General features: G+C 35.6%; 1 protein-coding gene across 2 annotated transcripts in view; it reads left to right on the forward strand.

The window, feature by feature from the left end:
• Positions 1-2763: 2763 nt before the first annotated feature.
• Positions 2764-8864, forward strand: part of LOC106872350 (protein strawberry notch homolog 1) — a 176382-nt gene continuing 170281 nt past the window's right edge. For both annotated transcript variants that reach the window (XM_052966646.1, XM_052966648.1), the window contains exon 1: positions 2764-3037. The gene's annotated coding sequence lies outside the window, so the exon portion shown is untranslated. The remainder of the gene's footprint in view (positions 3038-8864) is intronic.

The following is an 8864-nucleotide window of genomic DNA, read 5'->3' on the forward strand; positions in this document are numbered from 1 at the left end:
CACACACACACACACACACACACACACACACACACACACACGACAGGTTTCTTTCAGTTTCCATGTGCCAAATCCACTTACAACCCTGTGGACGGCTCAGAGCTAGTTGCCCAAGGTTCCACGTGATAGGGCTGAACCTAGAACCATGTGGTTGTGAAGCAAACTTCATACCATAGCCAAAAGAAAGATGATTTGTTTTATTACCTTGTTTAAAGTATTGAAATAAACTGTGATTTTTCTAGTAACTTTTTTCTGTGACTTTTTGTCTGGTGACCAAATAAATACATGTAGGGGGAGAAAAAAAGAGAGAAAAGGAAATGTAGTTGGTACTAAATTATCAACAAATATTTTATACTAATATCAAATATTTTCCTGTAGCGACCAATGCACCAAAATAACAATAAACATCCTAATTGAACAATTGAGGTACTGCTCTATTAAGTGCTGAATCTAAAAAAAAAAAACCCTTCTAAAATGTCTACTTTAATGAAGTGTTTAGTTTAACCACTCCTTACTGTAACAATGCTAAATTTAACAACTTTCTAAATCTAAGTCATTCAAGTACACTCAAATCTAACAACATTATAATCTAACAATGCATTAACCTACTATTTTAATCTAACAACACATTAATCTAACATTAATCTAACAACACCCTAATCTTACAATATTCTGATCCAACAACATTCTAATCTAAGCCATTCTAATCTAACAACACAAATCTAACAACACAAATCTAACAACACGAATCTAACATTATAATCTAACAACATTCTAAGCTAACAATACTCTAATCTACCAAATATAATCTCACAAGACTAATCTAAGATACTAATTGAACAAAATTTTAACCTTAAAAATTTAAAACTAAGACACTCACAACATTAATCTTATAACACGAATCTAACAACATTAATCTGACAACAACAATCTAGTAACACTAATCTAACAATGCTCTAACAACACTGATCTAGCAACATTTATCTAGGAATACACTGATCTAACAACATTAATTTGATGTCTTCAACCTAACAATACTCTAACAACTCTAACTGAATAAAACAAATTTAAGGCCTTCTAACCTAACAATATTGTTATCTAACACCACAATAACTTAACACAATAATTTCTCTCATAGTTTGTTGAATAATTAATAAGACAAATAATTACCATTAACAATATTTATTATTAACACAAAGCATTTTTAATATACTGGTACGGTAAAGCTGCAAACTGGCAGAATGGTTAGCGTGCCAGGCAAAATGCTTAGCAGCAATTCATGTCTTTTTGTTCTGAGGTCAACTTTGCCTTTCATCCTTTTGGGGTCAATAGAATAAGTACCAGTTGAATACTGGGATTTCTAAAATAAACTTACCATTTCCTTGAAATTTCTGGCCTTGTGCCAAAATTTGAAACCAATATACAGACATCGCTGTATGGCAAAAGTTTGCTTCCCAACTACATGGTTCTAGGTTCTGTTCCTCAGGTCAACTAAAGCCTTGTGAGTGGATTTGGTAGATGGAAACTGGTAGAAGCCTGTTGTAAATTAGCGTATACATGTATGTGTGTGTATGTGTTATTTCTTTACTACCCACAAGGGGCTACACACAGAGGGGACAAACAAGGACAGACAAACGGATTAAGTCGATAATACCGACCCCAGTGCGTAACTGGTACTTATTTAATCAACCTCGAAAAGATGAAAGGCAAAGTCGACCTCGGCGGAATTTGAACTCAGAACGTAGCGGCAGACGAAATACCGTTAAGCATTTCGCCGGGTGTGCTAACGTTTCTGCCAGCTCGCCTATGTGTGTGCATGTGTGTGTGTGTGTGTGTGTGTGTGTGTGTGTGTGTGTGTGTGTGTGTGTGTGTGTGTGTGTGTGTGTGTGTGTGTGTGTGTGTGTGTGTGTGCATATGCGTGTTTTTGTGTCTGCATGTCTTGATATCACATGATTGTTACTGTCATACAAGCATTGTCATTCATTTCCAATATTCTGTGAGAACATCTACCCATGGGGAAATATTACCTTGCTTGGAAACAGGTAAGGGTTGGAAATAGGAAGGGCAGCTGGCCATAGAAAATCTGTCTCAGTAAACTCCATCTGACCCATGCAAGCATGGAAAAGTAGATGTTAAAATGATGATGATGAAGGTGGTGGTGGTGGTGTACAATTTTTAATACGTATTTTATTTCCATGAATCAAGAAATAATGAATTTTCAAAATATAAGAGCTGAAATTGGATAGCAAGCCGGTACAAAAGATTGAACCCATACCTCTCAAACTCCAGTTAAGCACACTGTACCATTGAGACATATGAAGTAAAGAGAAGAACTGATATGTTTTGTATAAATTAGAACATTGTAGGAATAATCTCTTAGAGAGAGGGTTGAGGGATGAAAATTATCTTAATAAATGTCTAAAGATGTATAGCTTCCAACCATAATAAGAAAAATGTCTCCATCAGGGTTTTAAAAGCTTGCCAAGATGTTCTAGAATGTCCTTTATGGACTTTAAGCATGAAAATGAAACTTTCCTTTTTGACACTCACTGCCTATCAGAAATTTGTCATAAATAATTTGACCTGATATTAACAATTATAGTATTATTATTTACCAGCAACAATTATCTGTGGTCATTATTACCAAATAAAGTAATACAATTCAACAGTGGTTTTGGCTTTTCAGTTTAAACATTTATGATTAGAATTTGAGGAAGGCTATCTGCTATGGGAATCCTATCTCAGAGTATTTGACATAAGGAGAAAGAGTACATGTACGTTTATGTTTGTGGTAGATGGCAATCTGTTAAACTAAGCTGATAAAGATTTCAAACATTCTAATCTAACAATACTGTAACGAAAACTCACTGGCAACAGGTTTCATTATTTTAATGATAACCAGGTATTACACCTCACCAGATATTTTGAACATTTCTGCAATTATCCGTAACGACCCTACAGCTTTTCCTTTCTTCATGTTTTTGATCACTTTATTTATCACACTGCTGTCAAACTGGATTGCTGGTCCCTCTCTCAGGTGAGCATAATAGAGTCTCTGTTTATCTCATGTGATATCTACATTCTACTGTTTCTTATAATAGCTCTTTCATGCCATTTCCTTGTCTTCCATATTGAAGGCATGTATGCCTTTATCATCCTGAATATACTTCACACCAATGACATCTTCACTCTTTCTCACACATTTCCTCTCAGTCCTGAACATCTCATGTCTCTGATCCTTATATTGCAGGTCATGCACAAATCTTTTTCTCTCTGCCTCACCTTTAGTGAAGTATACCTGTTACCTAGCTACCCATCTAGCCATTTGGTAAAGCTTCCTGTTATCACATTCTTTCCAGGTTTTCCAAACTTGTCTCATATCTTTTACCACCATATCAACAATATCATCCTACCACCACATGACTTTTGGCTTAACTAGAACTTTGCCATGTCTGATCTGTTGCCTAAGTAAGATATTTCATAGAAATTCCCCGTTGTCATCTATGCCAAAAGTTTCTAAATCTCTCACCCTACAGTCATATGCATGAATTAGAATTTTTAAAAATCTATTCTCACTTGTTGCTTCTTTTACTTATCATATCTTCCTTTTTAGTGCCTAGCTCTGATTCTGAAATTACCAACCACTAATCTATGTTGTGTTGTGCATTCTTTGCCAGGAAAGGTTTTGACTTTTATGATAGCCCTTCTGTCCCTATTTCGGGTGAGAATGTAATCTATCAGACTCATGCGTTTATCATATTGGTAAGTGATGAGGTGGGTGGTCAGTTTCCTATATTGTTAGATTAGTTGCGTAACAGAACTCCAGTAGTCTTACAACATTCTTTATTTTTCAAACCATAACCATAGCTTCCATATAGGTTACAGAAGCATCAACATGTTGGCCAACTTATCCTTTGAAGTCATTAGCCATGGTAACGAAATCTCTGTCAGTCATCATTGTGATAATTTGTAGAAGTATAGAAGTGGTCCTTCTGCTTCTCTTGCAGTCCTGCTCATAGAGTATATATCAAAATGTTGAGTTGCTTATAATTAGTTCCAACTTAATTATCCTATCAAACACCTTGACTACCTCAATTATTTTAATCTATTTCTCAGCTAATGATACATACCCAGCCTGATGTCATTGTTACTCACCCAGAAGAATTTTTTCTTCTAGCTCTTGCCTGTAAAGGGTTTGGTTAATGATCTTTTCCATCTTACCTCTTGTACACAGCAAACATCCATTTGTTTCCATTCCAGCATCTCCACAATCTCACCAAACCTACCTTTCATTGTGCCAATGTTTATGATGGCATCCTAAAATTTTGGAACCTACAGAAAGTGGGCAAGATCTTCACTAGTAAGCTGCTTGAGCGTTGGTCCATTATATAGTCTGACTGCAGTACTATCTGTGGGGAATAAGAAAAATTGGGCTGTGCTTTGCCAGCAATTAGCAGATTTAAGCACATGATTATTTTTCTTTCATTTAATTTGCCATTATTAATTCATTTTCCAGTGCTTACTGCACATGCTACAATGGGTCCCAATTAAACTATTCTCAACAGATAAATAAATGAAGATTCTTAATGTCATTAAAAGTACCGTTATAATGTGTATTTGCTATGACTATTTTGTAGCTGTTGCAGGCAGGACCTTAATGCAGGGCTAGTTGTATCTGGTATATAGAATAAATGAACGAGGAGAGGGGAAAACACAGATAGTCACAGAGAGTGGGAGGTGGGTGTGTTTTTTACTGATTATGCAAGAGAAGTGAGAAAAAGAGAAAACAATTTCCAGTATAGCTGGAGGGAGTTGGTTATGGCAGTTTCATTGTGAATGAGAGACCCTCAAGGTTTGTGGGAATGTTGTTTTCTCCTTTCTTTCTTATGATATTATGTTACTACGTATGTATATGTGTATACATACATACATACATACATACATACATACATATATATGTATACACACACATGTATGTATATTCATATATATATATATATATATATATATATATATATATATATATATATATATATATATATACATACACATACATATATACATACATACATACATACATACACACACACATACATGCATACATGTATATATATATATATATACATATGTATACATGTGTACAAACATAGATTACCTTCATACATGCTTACATGCATAAGCACATATATTTGTTTATTTTATAAATTCCTATTATTTTATAAATAACTGTTTACTATTGGGACATTCTGCACACATAAAGGGAAAACAGAAAAATAAATATAGAGATTCCTCTCTCTTTATATAAATATTCTTTTAAGGTTTTTCACTTTTTACAGGTTTCTGTTATTGGAATGTGGCCATACTAGGGTATTGCTTCCAGAACATAGACATTTCTTTAGATTCTTGTATTTAGCTCAGAAGGATGAAAGGAAAAGCTGGCCTAGATGGTATTTGGAATGGGGTTGTATTTCCAGAAAGGTAAAAAACACTATTCAGACAGCAAAAAAGATATGTGCAACTTATGGAGATGAGGCAACTAAGTAATTCACAGGTTTGTGATTGAAAATTTTGATCTAGACATCTATGAGAATTCCAGTAAATCTACAGTCATTGATGATGACCAAATGGAAAAGCTAATATAAGATAATTCAGGTCACATGATATGAGACATCACCGATACACTCCACATATCTCAAATGAGCATTATAAGGCATTTAAAAACACTCAGAGATGTGAATCTCTACAATATTTGGGTGCCTCAAAATTTAATGAAAAAAATTAATGGATTACCTTTCCATTTATAATTCACTGCTCAAATGCAATAGCGCCCCATTTTTGATAAGAATGATTGCATGTTATGAAAGATGGATTGTTTACAACAATGTGGAGCAAAAAAGGTTCTGGAGAAAATGAAATGAACTGCTTATAATCACTCCAAAAGCCAGTCAGTATTTGGAGAAAGTGACACACTATATTTGGTGGTGTTAGAAGAGCACTGACAACATCATGCCGCATAGGGAGGTCGTACCGTGACGACATTTTAGGACAGCTGCTAGTCACATGCGTGATGTCTTCCACAGAAACATGACATAGCCTACACATCTTGGGATTACATGAACATCACTGTCTCTCTTGTTCACCAGGTACTTTGTGGCAATCTTCTGTTCCTGGATTGCAAATGCACAGCTTCTAAGTGTGATTTGATGTAGTGGTCTTGTGTCCAAGAAAGGCTGTGCTTCATGCCAGTTTTACTGTCTTCTTCAACATACCTTTGCATAGTCTTTTTTTTTTTTTTGTATTCTGAGTGCTTTCCATCGAGGTCTTCTCTGTGGTAAGAGAGCCCAGCTGCTTTGGGGCTGTATAGGAGATCATCAGGGAGAGAGTGCTTCTTGAGGAGCTCACTGCCAACTTGTACAATGTTGCTCACTTCACTTTTCAAGACTGCATTCATATATTTATTTTTGCTACTGCTGCTCAGCAGATGCTGCCTGAGTGATACCATATGGTATTCAAAGGCCATCTGCCCTGATCTCAGGCCTCTACCACCTTCATTTCTTCTTAGGTAGAGCCAGCCAACATCACTGTTTCTGTGTAACTTCCCAGTTGTTGTCAAGATTTTGTGGGTTTGATATCTATGGAGTGGATTTCCTCTACAGACTAATCAAGTATGTGTGTATGTAAGCATGTATGTATGTATGCATGCATGTATGTATGCATGCGTGTATGTATGCATGCATGTATGTATGTATGCATATGTACATATGTGTGTGTATGTATGTATGCATATGTACATATGTGTGTGTATGTATGTATGTATGTATGTATGTTTATCTTGTCACCATTTGACATTTGGTGTTGGTTTGCTTATGCCCCTGTCACTTAGTAACTGAGAAGAAGAGATGTACAGAATAAGTACCAGACTTAAAAACAAATTAATTACTGGCATTGATTTGTTCAACAAAACCCTTCAAAGCAGTGCTCCAGCATGGCTGTAGTCCAAGGACTGAAACAAATAAGTGTTTGTGAGTGACATAAGAATGTTGAAACATTCTGTCTAAGCTGTTGATGTGCAGACAAAAAGAGAAGGTCTCCTGAGATACAATCTTGATGAGTAGAGTTGAAATAATTACATGAGAAATGTATAAGATTCAGGCAATGAATCATGAGATTTTGTATTACTAATTTTGTTATTCACTCCAGGATATTCGCTTAATAAAAGAGAGATATAGATACAAACATCTCTCAAAGTCAAACTAACTAAAGAGGGAGAAGTTAGTAATTAGGTCAGGGTTAGCTATTCCATTTAGTGAGGAATTTGAAGTTCAATTGTGAATTCACCAAATTTTTGTTCTTAGGTCTGTCTTAATCCTCTTGGTACATGAAATTATTATGAAACCATTTCAATAGTATGTTAGCAGCATACTGTACAGTATTTCTATAAATGTACAATAAAAGCTGCTTATTATAATCGTGGATAATGTTATCAAATGGCTATTGTCATTAAAATCAGTGGAGGCCCATATGTGCTCAGGAAATTGTTATATTCTCTGCATAATATTATCAGCTGATTATTGTAATCTAAGAGGCTCCATCCCAGAATAATCATAATAAGTGGCTTTCACTTATATCAATGTTTCTGCTCCATTTCTGAACATATTATATTGCTATTAGAATATGTAGCATTTATTTCACTTATTTATAGAAACAACTTGTTTTAGTAGCCTCTAAGAAATCTCCCCACTACTATCTCCCTATTGGGTGTATGAGCCAACCATGGAGCCTCTTTATAGTCACATGATCTGCTAGAAATAGCACATAAATCTCCCTTAATCCCACTATTTCAAAGAAAAGGAAAGGGCACATTATATAATGTAGTTTTAGATACTCTTAAAAAGATAAGATATTCATGACCGGACTGCCTATGATCATAGATCTGTTTGATCAGAGTTGATCAGCAGATAAACAACAACCCATGGGAGTAAGAGGGCATGCTGAAAAGTTCCTGACTTTAAGGGTAACCCTAAAGGCCTGGTAGGAGGCCCAACCTTCTGAGTTCTTTTACAGGGCTTGAAAAAGATGAAGGACCACTGCAATAAGTGTGTGAATCTGAGAGGGGCATTTTGAACTTCAGGACGGAGATTTTCAGATCATGTCTGCATTTTAGAAAATTCCTGCTGGCTTTTTGCAATCAGCATGGTGACTCTACATCTGGAAAGCAATAACGAAGGCTGAAGAGAGACAATCATTTACCGTCGTGGTGCATTTTTCTTAATTGTCATCACTCCTTTTCATAATTTTATGAATTGGATTGACACATGCAGCTGTTGTGGAAGTGGTATCACAATCTGTGGGCATAGAATTGGTCAACTGAAAATTACAGATGAGATGGTACTAATTTGCTCATCAGAAGGTGGTCTCCAGCATGACTGAATGAATATGAAATGATTGCAACTACAAGTGGTCAAAATGGGGTTCTTTCAAAAAATGCCTGGAGTAACATTATTTGACAGGGTTCATATCTCAGAAGTCAGGGAGTCTCTCCAGGTGGGGCTGTTACATATTCACATTGAGAAGTCACAACTCCACTTCTACAGACATGTGATGAGAATGTTGCAGGAAAAACACACAAGGCCCATTCTTCAAGACAAGATTAGTCATTCACACCTGGGGTCCATATAACCCTGGGGGGATGGGTGTCCATTTGAGAAATTTGGGAATCCAAAGAAACGAAATGGTAAATTGAAGATCCACAGCAGTATATCAAGGGTCCATTAAAAAATTTTGCTTTATATGTATTTATAGCAACAGCTACATTTCTTTCTCTAATGCTTTACATAGTTCAATATATATATATATATATATAT

The sequence above is a fragment of the Octopus bimaculoides genome, chromosome 3, assembly GCF_001194135.2.
Source record: "Octopus bimaculoides isolate UCB-OBI-ISO-001 chromosome 3, ASM119413v2, whole genome shotgun sequence".
Classification (NCBI taxonomy): Eukaryota; Metazoa; Mollusca; class Cephalopoda; order Octopoda; family Octopodidae; genus Octopus; species Octopus bimaculoides.